Source organism: Zea mays, chromosome 3 (assembly GCF_902167145.1).
Source record: "Zea mays cultivar B73 chromosome 3, Zm-B73-REFERENCE-NAM-5.0, whole genome shotgun sequence".
Classification (NCBI taxonomy): Eukaryota; Viridiplantae; Streptophyta; class Magnoliopsida; order Poales; family Poaceae; genus Zea; species Zea mays.
The window spans coordinates 183,783,102-183,805,711 of NC_050098.1; the positions used below are offsets into that span (position 1 = coordinate 183,783,102).

General features: G+C 52.5%; 1 pseudogene; it reads left to right on the forward strand.

Annotated features, from left to right (window-relative positions):
- Window positions 1-21,265, forward strand: part of LOC109945160 (AT-rich interactive domain-containing protein 2-like) — a 42,523-nt pseudogene extending 21,258 nt beyond the window's left edge.
- Window positions 21,266-22,610: the final 1,345 nt, after the last annotated feature.

Consider the following 22,610-nt stretch of genomic DNA (forward strand, 5'->3'; position numbering starts at 1 on the left):
TTAATTGCTAATGCTTTCAAGGTTGGGAAAGCCGATCCAACTCTTTTTACTAAGACTTGTGATGGTGATCTTTTTGTGTGCCAAATTTATGTCGATGACATAATATTTGGTTCTACTAACCAAAAGCCTTGTGAAGAGTTTAGCAGGGTGATGACTCAAAAGTTTGAGATGTCAATGATGGGCGAGTTAAGCTATTTCCTTGGGTTCCAAGTGAGGCAACTCAAGGATGGGACCTTCATCTCCCAAACGAAGTACACGCAAGATTTGATCAAGCGGTTTGGGATGAAGGACGCCAAGCCCGCAAAGACTCCAATGGGAACCGACGGACACACCGACCTCAACAAAGGAGGTAAGTCCGTTGATCAAAAGGTATACCGGTCTATGATAGGGTCTTTACTTTATTTATGTGCTAGTAGACCGGATATTATGCTTAGCGTATGCATGTGTGCTAGATTTCAATCCGATCCAAGGGAGTGTCACTTAGTGGCCGTGAAGCGAATTCTTAGATATTTAGTCGCTACGCCTTGCTTCGGGATCTGGTATCCAAAGGGGTCTACCTTTGACTTAATTGGATATTCAGACTCCGATTATGCTGGATGTAAGGTCGATAGGAAGAGTACATCAGGGACGTGCCAATTCTTAGGAAGGTCCCTGGTGTCGTGGAGTTCTAAGAAACAAACCTCTGTTGCCCTATCCACCGCTGAGGCCGAGTATGTTGCCGCAGGACAGTGTTGCGCGCAACTACTTTGGATGAGGCAAACCCTCCGGGACTTTGGCTATAATCTGAGCAAAGTCCCACTCCTATGTGATAATGAGAGTGCTATCCGCATAGCGGATAATCCTGTTGAACACAGTCGCACAAAGCACATAGACATCCGGCATCACTTTTTGAGAGACCACCGGCAAAAGGGGGATATCGAAGTGTTTCATGTTAGCACCGAGAACCAGCTAGCCAATATCTTTACCAAGCCTCTAGATGAGAAGACCTTTTGCAGGCTGCGTAGTGAGCTCAATGTCTTAGATTCACGGAACTTGGATTGATGTGTAGCATACATGTGTCTTATGCTTTGATCATGTTCCTTAATGCATTTTGTTGTTTATTTTTGGTGCTCAAGTTGTACAAGCACTCCCCGGACCTCACAAGTCCATTTGCAAGTGTGCACATTATTAGGGGGAGATGTGCTACAACTTGACTCTTTGAGACTAACTGTGTGCTTGAGTTTACTTTATTTAGTCTCAAAGATGGATTGAAAGGGAAAGGTGAACTTGGACCATGCAAGACTTCCACTGCACTCCGATGAAAGAGTAACTTATTCCAAGTTCATCTCTATACTCTTATTGCCTTTTTACTCTTAGTTGAAGATTTTGGTGAGGCAATGGGGTTACTAGGCCAAGATTGATCCTGTTTTGGTGCTTGATGCCAAAGGGGGAGAAAATAAGGCCAAAGCAATAAATGGATCAGCTACCACTTGAGAATTTTGAAAATAGTAGAATAGAGCTTTTTGTTTTGTCAAAATACTCTTATTGGATCTTTGTGTCAAAAATTGGTCTCTTGAGGGGAGAAGGCTTGATTATGGGAAAAGGGGGAGTTTTTTGAATCTTTGATCAATTTCTATTGGAACAACTCTCTTTATGCCACAACAAGTGAGTTTGATTTAGAGATAGAAAATTGAGGTTGATTTGCAAAAACAAACCAAGTGGTGGCAAAGAATGATCCATATATGCCAAATTTGATTCAAAACAAATTTGTGTTCTCATTTGAATTGATGTTGCACTTCTTTTGGTTGCTTTAGGTTGTGTTGGCATAAATCACCAAAAAGGGGGAGATTGAAAGGGAAATGTGCCCTTGGGCCATTTCTAATTATTTTGGTGATTTAGTGTCCAACACAAGTGCTTAAGTGATAAACTATGTCAAATGATGGATAAGGTGCAAATCAATACAAAGGTATGATTCTAGACTTAGTACATTGGTTTTTGTGTACTAACATGTTTGTCTAAGTGTTAGAATCAGAGAAAATGCAAATTGAAAAAGAGTGGCTCGAAGCAGCCAAGAGTCTGCTCAGTCTGGGTGCACTCGACAGTGTCCGGTGGTGCACCAGACAGTGTCCGGTGCGCCAGGCTGGCATCCGTCAACTAGCTGCTCTCGGGACTTCGTCGGTGGCGTACGGCTAAAATTCACCGGACTGTCCGGTGGTGCACCGGACTGTCCGGTGAGCCAACAGTCGGCCGGGCCAACGGTCGGATGGGGCACCGGACTGTCCGGTGTGCACCGGACAGTGTCCGGTGCGCCAATGGCTCCCAAGTGCTAACGGTCGGCTTCGCCAAATAAGGAAGGAGATCCGCACCGAATAGTGTCCGGTGGTGCACCGGACTGTCCGGTGCGCCAGGCGACAGAAGGCAAGAATTTCCTTCCTGGATTGCTCTCAACGGCTCCTAGCTGCCTTGGGACTATAAAAGGGACCCCTAGGCGCATGGAGGAGGACACCAAGCATTCTCTAAGCATTCCTAAGCACCAAGACTTCGATTCGGCGCATTTGATTCTTTGTGATAGCAACTAGAGCTTCATTTGAGTTGTGAACTCGCCGGGTTTTGTTGTGAGCTCTTGTTGCGACTTGTGTGCGTGTTGATACTCTGATTTCGTGTCTTGTGTGCGTTGCTCATCCCTCCCTTACTCCGTGCTTCTTTGTGAACATCAAAGTGTAAGGGCGAGAGGCTCCAAGTTGTGGAGATTCCTCGCAAGCGGGATATAGTAAAGTGAAAGCAAAACACCGTGGTATTCAAGTGGGTCTTTGGACCGCTTGAAAGGGGTTGATTGCAACCCTCGTCCGTTGGGACGCCACAACATGGAGTAGGCAAGTGTTGGACTTGGCCGAACCACGGGATAAACCACCGTGCCATCTCTGTGTTGATCTCTTTGTGGTTATCGTATTGTGAAAGTTATCCTCTCTAGCCACTTGGCTTATTCGTGCTAACTCCTAATCAAGTTTTGCGGATTAAGTTTCAAGTTTTTACAGGATCACCTATTCACCCCCCCCTCTAGGTGCTCTCAGACGGGGGCCGAGCCCTGGGGTCGGGCGAGGCGGAGCTTCCTATGGCGCCCGAGGCCGGACTTGGCTGCTGTCAGCCTCACTCTGTCGAGTGGCACAGCAGTCGGAGCAACGCAGGCGGCGCTGTCTTCTTGTTAGGTCGGTTAGTGGAGCGGCGAAGTGACTGCGATCACTTCGGCTCTGTCGACTGAAGAGCGCGTGTCAGGATAAGGTGTCAGGCCATCCTTGCATTAAATGCTCCTGCGATACGGTCGGTTGGCGTGGCGATCTGGACAAGGTTGCTTCTCTACGAAGACTGGGCCTCGGGCGAGCCGAAGGTGTGCCCGTTGCTTGAGGGGGCCCTCGGGTGAAACGTGAATCCTCCGGGGTCGGCTGCCCTTGCCCGAGGTTGTGCTCGGGCGAGGCGAGATTGTGTCCCTTGAGTGGACTGAGCCTTGACCTTAATCGTACCCATCAGGCCTTTGCAGCTTTGTGCTGATGGGGGTTACCAGCTGAGATTAGGAGTCTTGGGGGTACCCCTAATTATGGTCCCCGACAGTAGCCCCCGAGCCTCGAAGGGAGTGTAGATACTCGCTTGGAGGCTTTTGTCACACTTTTTTGCAAGGGGACCGACCTTTCTCGGTTGCGTTTCATTCCGGGGGGTGCGCGTGAGCGCACCCGCCGGGTGTAGCCCCCGAGGCCTCGGAGGAGTGATTTGACTCCTTCGAGGTCTTAGCGCGTTTCGTGATGCTTCGGCCGGTCTGGTTGTTCCCTCATGCGAACTGGCTGTAGCCCGGGTGCATAGTCGAGTCCCAAGTTCTCGGGCTGGTATGTTGACGCTGTCAACGGTTTGGCCGAAGCCGGGTTTGCGAGAGCAGCCCCCGAGCCTCCGCACAGAGCGAGAGGACGGTCAAGGACAGACTCGGCTTTTTTACATACGCCCCTGCGTCGCCTTTCCGCAAGGAGGAGGGGGGAAGCGCCATGTTGCCCTCGGAGGGCGCCGAACATGGTGTTTCCAGTGAGTTGCTAACGGGTAATTCGAGTGGACGCCCGTGCCCCATTCGTTAGGGGTCGGCTAGTGGCCCGGAGGCGTGCTCCAAAAGTACCTGCGGGTGATTTGCCGGACTCGGTCCCCTTTTGACGGGGTCCGAGGGCTCGATGCCTCCCTCTGGTGGGATTCCGTTACAAAATTGTTCCCGTCAGTCTCGGAAATGTCCTAGGGTACCTCGGGAGCGTAGCCCAAGCCTTGGTTATGTATCGAACATACCCAGGGTCATCCCTCGCTCTGCGTCTGAGGCGGCTGTCGAACCCTTCGGGGGCCAGCCTATGAACCCCTAATCAGTAGTGGGCGTGGAGCCCGAGTGGCCTGAGGCGGCCGTTGAACCCTTCCGAGGGGCCAGCCTTCGAACCTCTGACCAGTAGTGGGTGCGGAGCCCGAGTGCTCTGAGGCGGCTGTTGAACCCTTTCGAGGGGCCAGCCTTTGAACCTCTGATCAGTAGGGGGGCTCGGGGCCCGCTTCCTTCGCGGAGAAGGATCCCTTTCGGAGTATCCCTTTTCCCGGTCCCTGTGGCAAGAGAGAGAAAGAGGAAGTGGAAAAGGATACGAAATCGAACGACGTGGCACACCTTTTTTGACGCGGTCATTATGGTGGAGGTGAAGCATCGCCTGCTTCGTCTGCCAAAGGTGCCGCCTGTCCTGCCGCAGAGTTAATGCGACGGGACGAATGGTTCGCGGGGCAGCCGTTGTGCGTGCGCGAGCCGTTCGAGGAACGGAACACGGGCACGTCGTCTTCACGCCGTGGGAGAGGGTTCTCTCGCTGTCCCAGGAGGGGGCATGAGCTTGCTGACGACTTGACCGCTGCTTCCGCCCGCCTGCCACCGCCATTACTGCCGGCCCATTTCTGGCCGTATCGACCGTCGCGCCTTCTCCCGTGGCTAGCCGACCCGTGACCGATGTGCTCGGTTGGCACTGTCGTGTCATGTGCAGGGTCGCCTCGAGTCGCGGCGCCGGTTCCGCAGTCGAGGAGGCGCGGTACTGGCGCGGGTGGCGGTGTAGTTTTTCACACGTAGTAACCGGCGCGCCGGTTACATGACGAGTGGGCCTGGGCCTCCATGCTGGACGCGTCAAAGTCGAAAGGGTGTGCCCCCTTGGTGCGGTTGCATGCCGCCTGCATGGTGGTCCGCCCTTTCACCCGCTGGTCTGGGCGAAAGTGGAGGAACGCTTGTAACCGCTGGGATGTTACACGCACCGCGCGCGTCGGTTTTGGCTCCTTCTGTGCTGGGCCAGCTTGCATGACGCGTGGGACCCAACCCCCGTGTCGTAAGGGGAAGACCTTGGAGCGTGTTGGAGAAGACTCAGTCCACGACGGCTGAGGACGCAAGTGGGGAGAGTTGCCTTTAAAAGGAGGGTGACCCCCTTAGACGGCAACCATGTCTTCGCACTCCCCTCATGCATCGCGTCTTTCCACCTTCCGAGCCTCCGGATGGGGGGCACCCGCGGTTCTTCCGCCTTGTCGTCGTTGGGGGAACACAACTTCACGGAAGTTGGTACCTTTCAGCCATCGTCCAGCTTCAAGGATTTTCATCAGGCAGCCCGGCTGCATCCCCTCGCCGGTGGTCACCCAAGACGGTGACCACCAGTTCGATGGTGGGGAGAAGCGAGCCGGGCTGCGGCCTGTGCCCCGCCCTCAGCTTCAAGGATCTTCATCATCCTTGTTGGGGCGGAGAGCGAGGTGAGCCGAAGCTCTACCTCCCGCACGAGTCGGCTGACCACCTCTTCTTCTAGCTCCTAGGGGTGGAAACCATCCTCCAGCTCTGCGGAGGAGGCGTCCTCCAGACATGCCGGGGAAGGCGAACTGTTGCTGCCCAACTAGGATGCAACATTCTATCCTCTGTCCTCGCTTTCGTGGCGAGGACGGGAGTGAGGACCTGCCGGTGCGCTTTGGAGCAGCCGGGCTTGCTGGTGCGGCGGTGGTGGACAAGCGGACGCCGCCGTCGGTGCTGACGTGGTGGCAGCTGGAGAAAGCTTCTCCGCCGTCGAGGCCGTCAGTGCCACCTGCGGACCGACCTCCGACTCTTTGGCTTTAATGTCTGGTTCGCGTCCCTTGAGTGGGGACGCGAACGAGAGCCTTCTGGTGGCTGCGTCCGTCCTGGGACCATGGCTGCTGCTGCAGAGGTCGCCGGCGAGTCGCCCGGAGCTTGTCGCCCCGCAGGCTCTCCGGTGTGGAGGTTGTTCATACCTGCGGGGGCGGAACCGGAGTTCCGTTTGTAATGGCACCTTGAATGCCGGTGTCTGTTCATTGTGGCTGTCGGGGCCTGAACATGTATGTATTTTTGGCACAGAGCCATGTTTTTTCCTCATTTCGAGCACTAGGACTCACCTGTCGGCTAACCGAACCGCTTAACCAAGTGTGAGTTGCCTCGTGCGAAGGTGACGAGTGAGGTATCCGTATCACAGAGGTGTAGGAGTCCCTCGACTCGGTCAGCCTTGCCGCCCGAGGCTTCTCTTGCTTAGTTAAAGGAACCCTCGGTCGCTCTGCGGTGAGCCGGAGCCGGAGGCAGCGGTGTCAGCATGGACAGAGGCAGAGTTGGCTCGAAAAGAAGACTTCGTCGGCCGGAGCCTGGCCGGGCCGTCCACTGGCGGGACCGATGCCGGAGTCGAGTTGCCGAGGCCACGAGCCGGGCTGGTGTCCTCGGAGGACAGCTGGCTGAGGCTTCGGGGCGGCCGGCCGAGCCGTCTGATCGGGCCGGGTCCCTGGAGGAGACCCTGGCGGTGATGGCCCGGGCGTGGTGCTGACGTCGTCCTTCGGAGCGGAGATCCTTCGCCCGTGTCCCGAAGGCTCGGTCGGACTTCGCCGAAGGCGGAGTTGACGCCGAGGGTGCTGCTGCTCCCCCTCCATCGACGTCTGAGCCTGCAGGATCGGTTCGCCTGTAGTATGCATATGTTTTTTGCGGCCGCCGAGGCCCAAACATACTGTCGTCGCGTTGTAAAGCTGTGTTTCTTTTTCCTCTTGTTTCGAGTACCTGGACTTATTTGTCGGTAACAGAATTGTTTGTCCGAGCGAGAGTTACTTTTCACGGAAGGTGATGAGTGAGGTATCCGTATCCTGGAGGCGTAGGAGTCCCTCGGCTCGGTCGGCCTTGCCGCTTACGTGTACTCTTACTCGTCCGTAGGATTCTGCTATCGATATAGTCGAGAAGGCACGAAAAATCATTTCGGCAGAAGAGTTTTCGAGCGTTAAGACTTGTTCGGTCCGTGGAATCGCTTATCCGAGCGTGAGTTACTTATCGCAGAACGTGATGAGTGAGGTATCCGTATCCCGGAGGCGTAGGAGTCCCTCGGCTCGGTCAGCCTTGGCTGCTTACGTGTACTCCGTCGTTTTGAGGATCCCACTTTTGAAGTAGTCGAAAAGCATGAAAGACGTTCTGGCGGAAAGACCTTTTCCGAGGAAAATTTTGACGCAGAGGGGGTTCGTCCCTTCTAGCCCCCGAGGGAGGGTCGGGCTTTGCCGAGGCAAGGCTGACCCTTCCTTGATGGTTAGACTTTGTATGTGAACGAGGTGTACGAACAACTTGAAAGCATCTTAAGGGTAGAAGCGACGTAGCCGTCGGTTGTTCCAAGCGTTGATGTAGACCTCGCCTTGACTGTTGGCCAGCTTGTATGTCCCGGGCTTTAGAACCTTGGCGATGACGAACGGACCTTCCCAGGGAGGCGTGAGCTTGTGCCACCCTCGGGCGTCTTGTCGCAGCCGAAGCACCAAGTCGCCCACCTGGAGGTCTTGGGACCGAACCCCTCGGGCGTGGTAGCGTCGCAGGGACTGCTGATACCGCGCAGAGTGTAGTAAGGCCATGTCCCGAGCCTCTTCCAGCTGGTCCAGTGAGTCTTCTCGGTTGGTTCGATTGCCTTGGTCGTCGTACGCCCTCGTCCTTGGGGAACCGTATTCTAAGTCTGTGGGCAAGATGGCCTCGACCCCATAGACTAGAAAGAACGGTGTGAAGCCCGTGGCTCGGCTCGGCGTTGTCCTCAGACTCGAGACCACCGAGGGGAGCTCCTTCATCCATCGCTTGTCGAACTTGTTGAGGTCGTTGTAGATCCTCAGGTTGAGTCCTTGCAGAATCATGTCGTTGGCACGCTCTACTTGTCCATTCGTCATGCGGTGAGCCACGGTGGCCCAGTCCACCCGGATGTGGTGATCCTCGTAGAAGTCCAGGAACTTTCTGCCGGTGAACTGGGTGCCGTTGTCGGTGATGATGGAGTTCGGGACCCCGAAGCGATGGGTGATGTTGGTGAAGAACGCCACCGTCTGTTCGGACCTGATGCTGTTTAGGGGTCGGACTTCGATCCACTTGGAGAATTTGTCGATGGCGACCAGCAGGTGCGTGTAGCCCCCGGGTGCCTTCTGCAAGGGACCGACGAGGTCCAGACCCCACACAACAAATGGCCAGGTGATGGGTATTGTCTGCAGAGCCTGAGCGGGCAGGTGGGTCTGCCTTGCATAGAATTGACACCCTTGGCAGGTGCGGACAATTCTAGTGGCGTCGGCCACCGCGGTCGGCCAGTAGAAACCTTGTCGGAAAGCGTTTCCAACAAGGGCTCGAGGCGCTGCGTGATGACCGCAAGCCCCCGAGTGTATTTCTTGTAATAACTCCTGACCTTCGGTGATGGATATGCATCGCTGGAGGATGCCTGAGGGGCTGCGGTGGTAGAGCTCCTTCTCGTCCCCCAGCAAGACGAACGACTTGGCACGCCGCGCCAGTCACCGAGCTTCGGCTCGGTCGAGGGGCAGCTCTCCTCGGTGGAGATATTGCAGGTATGGGGTCTACCAGTCTCGATTAGGTGGGACCCCATTCCGTTCTTCCTCGATGCACAGTGCCTCACCTTCGGGGGCCGAGGGTGCCTCGGGCTGAGCCGAGGGCGCCTCGGGCTAGGCCGAGGCCTTCTCGGGCTCGGGCGTGTCGTCGGTCTTGACTGAGGGTTGATGCAGGTCTCGGGAGAAGACGTCCGGGGGGAACCGTTGTTCGCCCCGAGGCTATCTTAGCCAGCTCGTCCGCAGTCTCGTTGTATCGTCGGGCGACGTGGTTGAGCTCGAGCCCGTAGAACTTGTCTTCCAGGCGCCGAACCTTGTCGCAGTAGGGTTCCATCTTCGGGTCGCGGCAGTGGGAGTTCTTAATGACTTGGTCGATGACAAGCTGCGAGTCACCGCGAGCGTCGAGGCGTCAGACCCCTAGCTCGATGGCGATGCGCAACCCATTGACCAAAGCCTCGTACTCAGCCACGTTATTGGACGCCGAGAAATGGAGGCGCAGCACGTAGCGGAGGTGCTTCCCGAGGGGTGAGATGAAGAGCAGGCCCGCGCCTGCCCCTGTTTTCATCAGCGACCCATCGAAAAACATGGTCCAGAGTTCCAGTTGGATCGGAGCTGCTGGAAGCTGGGTGTCGACCCATTCAGCCACAAAGTCCGCCAAGACTTGGGACTTGATGGCCTTCCGAGGGGCGAAAGAGATTGTCTCGCCCATGATTTCCACTGCCAACTTTGCAATCCTACCTGAGGCCTCTCGGCACTGGATGATCTCCCCCAGGGGGAAGGATGACACCACAGTCACCGGATGAGACTCGAAGTAGTGTCGCAACTTCCGCCGTGTCAGAATCACTGTACAGCAGCTTCTGAATTTGTGGGTAGCGGATCTTGGTCTCGGACAGTACTTCACTGATGAAGTAGACCGGCCTCTGGACGGGCAATGCATGCCCTTCTTCTCGTCTCTCAACCACGATCGCGGCGCTGACCACCTGAGTGGTAGCGGCGACGTAGATCAAGAGGGCTTCTCCGGCAGCGGGAGGCACCAGGATGGGCGCGTTCGTGAGGAGCGCCTTCAGGTTCCCGAGGGCTTCCTCGGCCTCGGGGGTCCAAGTGAAGCACTCGGCCTTTCTTAAGAGGCGGTACAGAGGTAGGCCTCTTTCGCCGAGGCGCGAGATGAAGCGGCTCAGAGCCGCAAGGCATCCCATGACCCTCTGTACGCCTTTCAGGTCCTTGATGGGCCCCATGTTGGTGATGGCCGCGATTTTCTTCGGGTTGGCCTCGATGCCCCGCTCGGAGACGATGAACCCCAAGAGCATGCCTCGGGGGACTCCGAAGACGCACTTCTCGGGATTGAGTTTTACGCCTTTCGCCTTGAGACATCGGAATGTTGTTTCAAGGTCAGAAAGGAGGTCGGAGGATTTCTTCGTCTTGACTACGATGTCATCGACGTAAGCCTCGACCGTTCGACCAATGTGTTCGCCGAACACGTGGTTCATGCACCTTTGGTACGTCGCACCCGCATTCCTCAAACCAAATGGCATAGTAACATAGCAGTACATGCCAAAAGGTGTGATGAAAGAAGTCACGAGCTGGTCGGACTCTTTCATCCTGATTTGGTGATACCCTGAGTAGGCATCGAGGAAAGACAGGGTTTCGCACCCGGCAGTGGAATCCACGATTTGATCGATGCGAGGCAGAGGGTAGGGAACCTTCGGACATGCTTTGTTTAGACTAGTGTAGTCTACACACATCCGCCATTTCCCTCCTTTCTTTCTCACAACCACAGGGTTGGCAAGCCATTCGGGATGGAATACTTCTTTGATAAACCCTGCGGCCATCAGCTTGTGGATCTACTCGCCTATGGCTCTGCGCTTTTCTTCGTCGAATCGGCGCAGAGGCTTCTTCACGGGTCGGGCTCCAGCTCGGATATCCAGCGAGTGCTCGGCGACATCCCTCGGTATGCCAGGCATGTCCGAGGGACTCCACACGAAAACTTTGGCGTTTGCGCGGAGAAAGTCGACGAGCACTGCTTCCTATTTGGGGTCGAGCTCAGAGCCGATCCGGATCTGCTTGGAGGCGTCGTTGCTGGGGTCGAGAGGGACGGACTTAACCGTCTCTGCTGGCTCGAAGTTGCCGGCATGGCGCTTCACGTCTGGCGCCTCCTTGGAGAGGCTCTCCAGGTCGGCGATGAGGGCCTCGAATTCGGCGACGGCCTCGGCGTACTCCACGCACTCCACGTCGCATTCATACGCGTGTCGGTACGTGGGGCCGACGATGATGACCCCGTTGGGGCCCGGCATCTTGAGCTTGAGGTAGGTATAGTTGGGGACGGCCATGAACTTGGCGTAGCACGGCCTCTCTAGCACCGTGTGGTAGGTTCCTCGGAACCCGACCACCTCGAACGTGAGGGTTTCCCTTCGGAAGTTGTAGGGAGTCCCGAAGCAGACGGGCAGATCGAGTTGTCCGAGGGGCTGGACGCGTTTCCCGAGAATGATCCCGTGAAAAGGCGCCGCGCCTGCCCGGACCGAGGACAGATCGATCCGCAGGAGCCCGAGGGTCTCGGCGTAGATGATGTTGAGGCTGCTGCCTCCGTCCATGAGGACCTTGGTGAGCCTGACGTTGCCGATGACGGGGTCGACAATGAGCGGATATTTCACTGGTCGAAGGTGATGGGCTTGTCGGACCAGTCTAGGTAGACTGGCGCCGCCACCTTTACCGAGCAGACCTCCCGACGCTCTTGTTTGCGGTGCCGAGCCGAGGCGTTCGCCACTGGCCCACCGTAGATCATGAAGCAGTCGTGGACCTCGGGGAACTCCTCTGCCTTGTGATCCTCCTTCTTGTCGTTGTTGTGGGCCCTGCCACCTTCCGCAGGTGGCCCGGCCTTGTGAAAGTGGCGCCGAATCATGACGCACTCCTCAAGGGTGTGCTTGACAGGCCCCTGATGATAGGGGCACGGCTCCTTGAGCATCTTGTCGAAGAGATTGGCACCTCCGGGAGGTTTCCGAGGGTTTTTGTACTCAGCGGCGGCGACAAGGTCCGCGTCGGCGGCGTCGCGTTTCGCTTGCGACTTCTTCTTGCCTTTCTTCTTGGTGCCGCGCTGAGTGGACGCCTCGGGGACGTCTTCCGGCTGGCGGCCCTGGGGCTGTTTGTCCTTCCGGAAGATGGCCTCAACCGCCTCCTGGCCAGAGGCGAACTTGGTGGCGATGTCCATCAACTTGCTCGCCCTGGTGGGGGTCTTGCGACCCAGCTTGCTCACCAGGTCGCGGCAGGTGGTGCCAGCGAGGAACGCGTCGATGACATCCGAGTCGGTGACGTTGGGCAGCTCGGTGCGCTGCTTCGAGAATCACCGGATGTAGTCCCGGAGAGACTCTCCCGGCTGCTGGCGGCAGCTTCGGAGATCCCAGGAGTTCCCAGGGCGTACGTACATGCCCTGGAAGTTGCCGGCGAATGCTTAGACCAGGTCATCCCAGTTGGAGATCTGCCCCGGAGGCAGGTGCTCCAGCCAGGCTCGAGCGGTGTCAGAGAGGAACAGGGGGAGGTTGCGGATGATGAGGTTGTCATCGTCCGTTCCACCCAGCTGGCAGGCCAGTCGGTAGTCCGCGAGCCACAGTTCCGGCCTCGTCTCTCCCGAGTACTTTGTGATAGTAGTCGGGGTTCGGAACCGGGTTGGGAACGGCGCCCATCGTATGGCCCGACTGAAAGCCTGCGGACCGGGTGGTTCGGGCGAGGGACTCCGATCCTCCCCGATGTCGTAGCGTCCCCCACGCCTGGGGTGGTAGCCTCGGCGCACCTTCTCGTCGAGGTAGGCTCGACGGTTGCGGTGGTGGTGCTCGTTGCCGAGGCGACCCGGGGCCACAGGCGTCGTGTTGCGCGTGCGCCCGGTGTGGACCGAGGCTTCCCGCATGAATCGGGAAGTCGCGGCGCGATGCTCCGAGGGGTACCCCTGCCTTTGGGAGGCAGAGCTTTCGGCCCGTCGGACCGCGGCATCCTCCAGGAGATTCTTGAGCTCTCCCTGGATACGCCACCCTTCGGTGGTTGATGGTTCCGGCATCGCGCGGAGTAGTATTACTGCCGCAGCCAGGTTCTGGCCGACCCCACTAGAAGCCGGTGGCGGCCTTGCCCTGACGTCGTCGGCAATGCGGTGCTGGATGCCCTGGGGTAGATGACACGCTTCTCCGACCGGAGCTTGGTCTGCCCATTCCTGCCCGATGTTCCGCCGGAACGGCTCAAGTGTTCCTGCTCCCTCGTCGAGCATGGCCTGCATCTCGCGGATTTGCTCGAGCTGTGCGTCCTGACCCCCCGCAGGGACTGGGACCACAGCTAGCTCCCGAAGGATGTCAACGTGAGGCGCAGGCCTAGGGGGATCACCGTTTTCCGGTATACCAAGATGGTTGCCTTCGCCGGGACCCCCTAGATCGACGTGGAAACATTCACGACTTGGGCCACAGTCCTCGTCGCCGAAGCTGCGGCTACCGTCGAAACAATCGGAAAGGCAGTAGTCGCATGCGGTCATGAAGTCCCACATGGCACTGGGGTTACCGAACCCGGAGAAATCCCAATAAAGGTCGGGCTCGTCATCTTCCTCTTGGTCGCTTGGTGGGTCGAGGCTGAATCCAAAAGGCACGAGATGGGAATCGATCGGTACCTCTTGGTCGACGGGCGGTGACGAAGTCGTGTCAGGGGCGGACTTCACCGTCGTCTCAGGTACGAGGGTGACGCCCAGCAAGTCCCTCGCGAGCGTGCTGGCGTCGTTCGTCCGCTTGGAGTTGGCGTGTTGCGGAGAAACGGCGCTCGTCTTCGTCTCAGACGCGAGGTCGACGTCCGACGTGTCCCCCGCTGGGGCGTCGGTGCCGTCGACTCGCTCGACAGCCGACGAGGTGCCGCCTCCTGCTTGGCCATGGTTGCCCCGCCTCCTCCTCCGTCGGCGGGGGAGGTGACAAGACAAACCCGAATGTTGTTCTTCCGCCACGTGGGGAAGACGTCGTTGATTCCGCCGCCGGCGGGCGGGCTGACGGCCGCCATTGCCGCTGTCGCGCGACGGAGGAAGGAGTATCATGTCGTAGCTGCCGTCGAGGGACATGAACTCAAGACTCCCGAAACGGAGAATCGTCCCGGGTTGGAAAGGTTGCTGGAGACTACCCATCTGGAGCTTGACGGGAAGCTGTTCGTCAAAACGCAGCAGGCCCCTACCTGGCGCGCCAACTGTCGTCGTTTCGACCCCGGGGGTCCCTGGACCGACGAGTAAATTGTCGCCGCGTGTCCCAGCCCAGATGGGTCGGCGCGAGACGGAGCACGAAGGGGGGGAAAGGAGACAGGCAAAAGGGGAAACCCGCGGCCTTCGTGTTGTCCTGCGCCCAGGTCGGGTGCGCTTGCAGTAGGGGGTTACAAGCGTCCGCGTGGGAGAGAGCGAGGGACTTTACGTGTCGGCCCGTTCTCCCGCGCGACCAACCTTCTCGTACCAGAGCCCTGGACCTTCCTTTTATAGGTGTAAGGAGAGGGTCCAGGTGTACAATGGGGGATGTAGCAGTGTGCTAACGTGTCTAGCAGAGAGGAGCTAGAGCCCTTAGTACATGCCGTCGTGGCAGCCGGAGAGGTTTTGGCACCCTGTTCATGTGATGTCGTGGCCGTCGGAGGAGCGCTGGAGCCTTGCGGAAGGACAACTGTCGGGGTTGTCGAGTCCTTGCTGACGTCTCCTTGCTTCCGTAAGGGGCTGAGAGCCGCCGTCGTTATGGAGCACGCGGGGCGCCATCATTATTTGTTTACCGGGGCGAGCCAGATGGGACGCCGGTCTTGTTCCCCGTAGCCTGAGCTAGCTAGGGGTAGGGTAATGATGGCCCCCCTATGACGTGGTCGGTCCGAGCCCTGGGTCGGGCGAGGCAGAGGCTCCTCCGAGGTCGAGGTCGAGTCTGTCTTCCGAGGTCGAGGTCGAGTCCGAGCCCCGGGTTGGGCGAGCGGAGACCATCGTCCGAGGCCAAGGCTGAGTCTGAGCCCTGGGCTCGGGCGAGGCGGAGTTCGTTGTCTTCCGGAGCCGAGGCTGAGTCCGAGCCCTGGGGTCGGGCGAGGCGGAGTTCGTCGTCTTCCGGAGCCGAGGCTGAGTCCGAGCCCTGGGGTCGGGCGAGGCGGAGTCCATCGTCCGAGGCCGAGATAGGGGCCGAACCCTGGGGTCGGGCGAGGCGGAGCTTCCTATGGCGCCCAAAGCCGGACTTGGCTGCTGTCAGCCTCACTCTGTCGAGTGGCACAACAGTCGGAGCAACGCAGGCGGCACTGTCTTCTTGTTAGGCCGGTCAGTGGAGCGGCGAAGTGACTGCGGTCACTTCGGCTCTGTCGACTGAAGAGCGCGCGTCAGGATAAGGTGTCAGGCCATCCTTGCATTAAATGCTCCTGCGATATGGTCGGTTGGCGTGGCGATCTGGCCAAGGTTGCTTCTCTGCGAAGACTGGGCCTCGGGCGAGCCGAAGGTGAGCCCGTTGCTTGAGGGGGCCCTCGGGCGAAACGTGAATCCTCCGGGATCGGCTGCCCTTGCCCGAGGCTGGGCTCGGGCGAGGCGAGATCGTGTCCCTTGAGTGGACTGAGTCTTGACCTTAATCGTACCCATCAGGCCTTTGCAGCTTTGTGCTGATGGGGGTTACCAGCTGAGATTAGGAGTCTTGGGGGTACCCCTAATTATGGTCCCCGACAGTAATAATGCAATAAATCTGTAAACTCATGTATCAATAGATGTTGACCTCGATGTGCCTTGGCTAAATCGGTTAATCTTAGGAAACTTACACATTAAACAATGAGATTCAAGGAAATTTACGTAACCAGCAGCAATCGAAAATTATATTTGGTTAAAGCAGGGAAAATGAAGACAAAGATCTGAGGACAAGATACAAAATGAGAAGCATTTTGAGTAACACCGGAACTTTTAAGAGAGGATGTAGAAATCGTGAAGGAATAGAATCGAATCTAGATTTTACAAAGGTGAAACGGGTTACTATTTTCGTTGTACAGCAACAACTAGGTGACAAAGTTGCTATGTCCCAAAAAGGAGTTCCTGCAACAATCTATGAGCACGAAAAATGTTTTGTGGGCAAAATGAAACACACGCAATACACACATCCTAAAATGGAGGAAACAAATCATGGATTAGACCGAGAAGCCAAAATCAGAGAAAAGCCTAAACCCTAAAATTTTTGGGGCAAATTGAGGAGTAGAGACGTTCGTTCAATGCACAAAGTAAAATATTGCCCTTTCGAACCGTAATGGAGCACACAAACCAGAAACCCTAAACTTTGGGAGAAACGACAGAAAAAGATATGCTTAGTTAATGAGCTAAGTAAAACAGTGGCCTTTTCGAACCTCAATGTATCAAAAAAGCATGAGGTTCTCAGGTACAAGAAAATCTTAGTAAAAGGATGTTGAGCATGATAGAAAGCACGGATCTGGAAATAGATAGATGTCCACCAAATCGAAACGGACGACGAACGATAAAAATCCTATTTGAGAAAACAACCGGAGCCAAGGAGGAAGCCGACCGAGAGGAAACTTCTATACGGAGGCGGAGTAAAGTCAACGAGGAACTTAATGCCGATGAAACCGAATGAACGTAGAGAGGAAGGGATAAGCAAAACATATATCTCACTAAAACAAACGGAGCCGAGTAGGAACCCAACAGCAGATGAAGCGCCTGTGTTCATCCAGAAAGGAGGAGAAAGGAAGAAAGTGATGTAAAGCGCCACAGTTGGGAGAAGAAGCGAGAAGCAAGGAGAACTGGAGATGTGGCCGGCGGATTTCTCTGGAAAGCAGCTACCATACCTTTTGGCCGGACCCTTTTTTTACCAAACAACGAGCTGCTGCAGCATGAGCAACAGGAGCCCTTGCATTGTAATCCAACGGTGCACAATTTAATGATGACGTGGATAGCCCCACATGTGCTATTTTGAACCGGGTTTGTTATAAGGAAATTTCTCACGCAAGTGCATAATAGCATGCAAGTCACAAACAGAAGATCAAAGGATTAATTATTTTTCCTATTTTTTTACACCGTGAATTTCTGTTTCATTTGAAAATTTTATTTTAGAGCACAATATTGACTAAAATTGATATTCCGAAGTTTATTGGCAAAATCAGTTTTGCTATTTGGCAAATTCAGACGAAGACTGTTCTTACTCAGTTATGTGTACGGAAGGCGTTGCAACCGCGACCTGCTGATATGACTGGTGATAAATGAGAAGATCTTGATGAAAAAGTTCTGATACCAATTGTTAGGTAGTTGGGAAAAAATGAGACACAAAGTTTAACGTGAAAAAAACTCTCCCAATGTGGAGGAGAAAAAAACCACTGGAAAACAGATCTATTATGTGGTGTATTGTACAGGGTACAAGGGGCCTATTTATATAGACAAAGGAGATAAAGATAGAGTCACATAATATTATTCAACAATAAATAGCCTGTTGTAGCTTTTCAGAGGCCATGCTGCTATGATATTGCCAATTGTCTCGCGATTGCAGCTAAGGACGCTTTAACCCTACTGAACACCAATATATTTTGTTTAGCCACGATTTTTCAGTACCGCTAACCCTGATGGAGGATTCTTTTCCCCTTGAACAACTTAGTACAACTACGTGTTATTTCATTAAGAATGAAAAGGCGATCGTACAAAATGTCAAAATGTATGAAAAAATGGGGGAGGCATCAAGAGGTCTCCCCATACAAAAACCCAATACAAACCCTACCTTACTAGCAAGGTTCGATTTACCGGTCGAGAAGACCGAGAAACCGGTAAATTTACTGTTTTCGGTCGAATAGGAGATGTATTTTTGTCCGGTTTTCTATGTATTTTGGTTCCAAATTTTAAAACGCGAAAGTCAGTTGTTTTGTCAAAACGAAATTTTGGAACAGTAAAAGCAAGAATGTAAACCATGCTTACTAGTCAATGAAACAAGGGAGACGATCGTGACTTTCACAATCTACCTAGACCCTAAAGCTCAAGGGATGGCAACCTTATATGGAGATCATGGAGGGTCGTAGCACCAGCCATGCACCACAAACTGCCCTCCTTAGCAACATTGTATAAGAGGGTCGGAATATCAGGGCGAGCTCCTTCAAAAACACAAGCGTTTTTAGTGCTTTCAAAGCTCCCAAGCAACAAGGATGACCAGGGGATTAACTCCTTTGCACAAGATTCCATTTTTATGTAACCTTACAAACTCACTTCCATCATCACTTTTCACTTCCCTTTAATGCCACTTGTTTATAAGGTTGTGATCCTTTTTTGTATCCGCTTGCATTTTGCACCAAGATTCGGATGCAGTTGCCTTTTCTTACCCTTGTAGATCGTGATGAAAATTTCATTTAGGGCTAGTTTGGGAACACCATTTTCCCAAGGGATTCCTATTTTTTCAAGGGAAAATGAACTAATTTTCCTTGGGAAAATGGAAATCACTTGGGAAAATAGTGTTCTCAAACTAGCCCTTACAGAAAAGGAAGCTCTATTGGGACAAACAAAAGATGAAAGGGTACCTGAACATGCCAACAAGGAAATCCGAGAGGCTAGCCAAAAGAATGAAACTCATGGCATCATTGCTCCTCACACAATGGAAAAATATTGGAGTAGGTGAGTGAAAGTCACCTAGAGGGGGGGTGAATAGGCAAATCTGAAATTTATAAACTTTAAGCACAACTACAAGTCGGGGTTAGTGTTAGAATTAAATTCGAGTCCGAAAGTGAGGGCGAAAACAAATCACAAGCAAATAAGGCGGATGACATGGTGATTTGTTTTACCGAGGTTCGGTTCTTGCAAACCTACTTCCCGTTGAGGTGGTCACAAAGACCGGGTCTCTTTCAACCCTTTCCCTCTCTCACACGGTCACCTAGACCGAGTGAGCTTCTCTTCTCAATCAATCGGGATACTAAGTCCCCACAAGGACCACCACACAATTGGTGTCTCTTGCCTTGATTACAATTGAGTTGAAAACAAGAAAGAAGAAAGAAGAAAAGCAATCCAAGCGCAAGAACTCAAATGAACACAATTGTCTCTCTCACTAGTCACTATTTGATTGGAATGATCTTTAGACTTGGGAGAGGATTTGATCTCTTTGTTTGTGTCTTGGAATGAAGTCTAGAGCTCTTGTATGAGGTTTGATGGCTGAAAACTTGGATGCATTGAAGTGTGGTGGTTGGAGGGTATTTATAGCCCCAACCACCAAAAGAACCATTGGTGAGGGCTTCTGTCGTATGGCGCACCGGACAGTCCGGTGCGCCAGCCACGTCATTAAGCCGTTGGGTTCCGACCGTTTGAGCTTCTGACAACGGGGCCACCGGACAGTCCGGTGGTGCACCGGACAGTCACTATTCACTGTCCGATGCGCCTTCTGGCGCTGCTCTGACTTCTGCGCGCGCAGGCGCGCACTGTTCACTTTCACTGTTCCTCTGCAGACGACCGTTGGCGCGAAGTAACCGTTGCTCTGCTGGCACACCGGACAGTCCGGTGCGTCCGGTGAATTATAGCGGAGCGGTCTCCCCGAATTTCCCAAAGGTGGCAAGTTCGGAGTGGAACTCCCTGATGCACCGGACACTGTCCGGTGGCACACCGGACAGTCCGGTGCGCCAGACCAGGGCTGCCTTTGGGTTGTCTTTTGCTCTTTTTATTTGAACCCTTTTTTGGACTTTTTATTGGTTTGTGTTGAACTTTTGGCACATGTAAAACTTATAGTCTAGAGCAAACTAGTTAGTTCAATTATTTGTGTTGGGCAATTCAACCACCAAAATTCATATAGGAAAAGGTTTGACTCTATTTCCCTTTCAGTGAGCACTTTTAGGCAGAGGGATCGGGCAACCTTCAGGGAAAGAGCTTTCACGTTACAGGAGTGGCCTAGAGACATCAAAGATGTTAGGGACTAGAATGTGGCCTCATGAGGGTGAAGTTTATAGAACCAATATTGTAGCTGTTGGGCAGGGAAGGCCCCGATCATGTAATTGCCCCTACCTAGGATCCTTCTTCTGCACACAGCTCCACACAATTGAAGCAAGAGATCAGCTACGCTCTGAACTTGGTCAAGTTTTTTAATATGGCATTTTGATTCTATGGGAGAGGAGGTTTCTAAGTTGTGGAGCCGTGATGAACAACTAAAGTTCGACGCACTTGAGCAATTGGTTCCTGTAATGGATCAAAAGACCTATTGGACAGCTGTGTCAAAAAATTTTGCGTCAAAGCCCAGGATAGATGTGATAAAGTACTACCTGAATGTGTTCCTGATCAGAAGAGTGTTGATCCAATGCAAACTGAGTCTTTTGGAAATTGACAGTGACGAAGATGAAGTGGAGGAAGAAGATCAGCCGGAAGGATTCATCTCTCTTCAGAGGTACCGATTTCCTTTATATTTCATGGCTCCATATGGTTGTGTAATGCAATATCTCATTATTATCAACTGCACACCCTTTAAACTTCCTTACATACTAGTACATAACACGTGCTAACGCTATGATTTTAGGGTGGAAAGGGATCAACAGTGGCGGCGACATAAGTGTGGGGGAGAGAGGGGTCGCGAGGGGAGGGGGGAGGTGGCGGGGTTGCACGAGATGAGGGATGATCTAAACAAATTGTCCATTGGATTTGAGTAGGGAGAGGATTATCTAGCAATCTGAATCATTGGTTGCGATGGTGTCAAGTCTAGGTGCAATTTGTTTAGTGGAATTTGCAGAGGTTATGAGTGTTATGGATGGATCAGGATACTTATTCGAATGTTAAATTTTTTGTTTTATTTCTTCGATTGTGAACAAATAACATATAAAATTTGCTATATAAAATTATATTATTGTTTTTAGCATTGAGCCTATTACTATTCAAAAAAAATCGTTCTATATCTTTTTAAATAACTGGTATAAAATTTGAAACGGATTTGGATTCAAATGTTTTTCACTTTTTTGTTGTAGGGAGAAAATAATGCACATAAAAAATCATGCAAAATTATTCTTTTACTTCATAATATTCTTAACAACATAATATTCTTTTACTTCAAATTTTATGCACATCTATATTAAAAATATTAGATTTGTCATATAAGTCGAATGTTTTAGGAACATCCCTAGAGCTTGTTCGGTTGGGTCTAGATCGAAGTGGATTGAAGGGAGTTAAATCCCTTTCTATCCAAAATTGTATCATTTCCCTTTCATCCAGACCGAACCAAACAAGACCTTAATAGGTGTGAAGTGATTCGGTTGGGTGAGTTTTACAAAGTTTAAACTGATGGAGTATATAGTGTATAGATACAGATTTGGATGCTCGCTGATTGAGTTACCACTTCACATTTGTTTAGGAATAAAATTAACCGACTTTTGCTGCAAAAGTATTGGTACTCTGGTCAGAATGATGTCCAGTTTTGCTGATTAGTTTTGCTGATTTTGTGGGTCTTAAATTTTCAGGACTAAAGATATGCAGGACTTGAAGAAGGTGCCATGATTCTGCTGACAACAATATGACGTGCTTCTTTGCATGTGCCCTTTGTTCAAGTTTATGCTGAGACAGATTACAGTGCTGCACCATTGCGCCGAGTGATCGCAAGTCTAATATTTGCAGATGTTTGGTTAAGGGCTCCATTCACTTCGGTTCAGCCATCTTTTGTGAACAGAAACTAAAAAGAGTGTTAAATCGTTCCCGTGCATCTCTTTAGGCAAACAAATCAATATCCAACTTCATCTAAGCCAAATTGTTTTCCGTTGTACAGGAAAATGGTAAAAAACTGAGGGAGAAAAATAGAGGCTCTTAACCACGTCGTTATCTTGTCTGCATCTGGTTGCCTTGTGCTGTTGGCATGACAAAACCTTCCAGTTTCACTCTAGTTTGGTCACCTATGTTCAGCGGGTAGCACATCAGAACATTACATATGTTATTTCCTTTACCTATGCCTAAACTGAAAAAATTCGCACCTTTCGCTTTTGCTGCGCTGTCGGTTTTATCCCAATCCATATGGATTGAGGGGGATTGAAGGGGTTTCAATTCACAATAAGTCAAAATCCCCTCCAATCCGTATCAATCCCCTTCAATCCATATGGATTGAAAATAACCGAACAAGCCCTGAAGCGGAATCTGCCTCCTGCGGAATGATTTCTGCACTCCATGTTTCTTTGCATTCAGCAAGATGCACGTGCTGCTTGTATATGGTGTGGTCAATTTTTTTAAAAAATCCTGCATATAATTTGGTAGGCTCTAAAGAAAAAGCCCCTTGATTTGGGCTTTCAGCACTCGGACAAAGAGGCATGATGATTGATGGCTTGATGTGGCCATTATCTTCAAACTGGCAAGTATATTGGTACGCAGTACATTGCAGGGGAGGGAAGAGGAATGATACTCCTACGTTGCAGAGGAGGGGAGAGGAAATCCTTCGCTGCATGTCTGCCTATATGATAGTAGAAAATATGACCCCCAAACATTAGACGATATTTGTTTTATGACCTCACATCAGGTACTTCTAAAATAGGCTTCAAATTTATTAGCAAAACAAGCCCATCGATTTAAAAGGCTAAAGGAAAGAGAAAGATGCAAATTATAATGGCCTACAAGAAGCATGTGTAAATATTTGATTTTATTGGGCAGTCTTATACCCCTCCGTCCTAAAATAGTATTCGTTTTAGGTCTTTATTTTTTATGTTTACATTCAACTCGATGGTGATGAATTTAGAAACATATATATTAGGGTGTGTCCTCTACACGAGCCGGTTTACAGGAATCAGGGTAGAGTTCATTCTAACCGTCTATCCGCGCCCTTGATCAAGAGGGCTATCCTAACTATTGGTTGCAGCCCTCA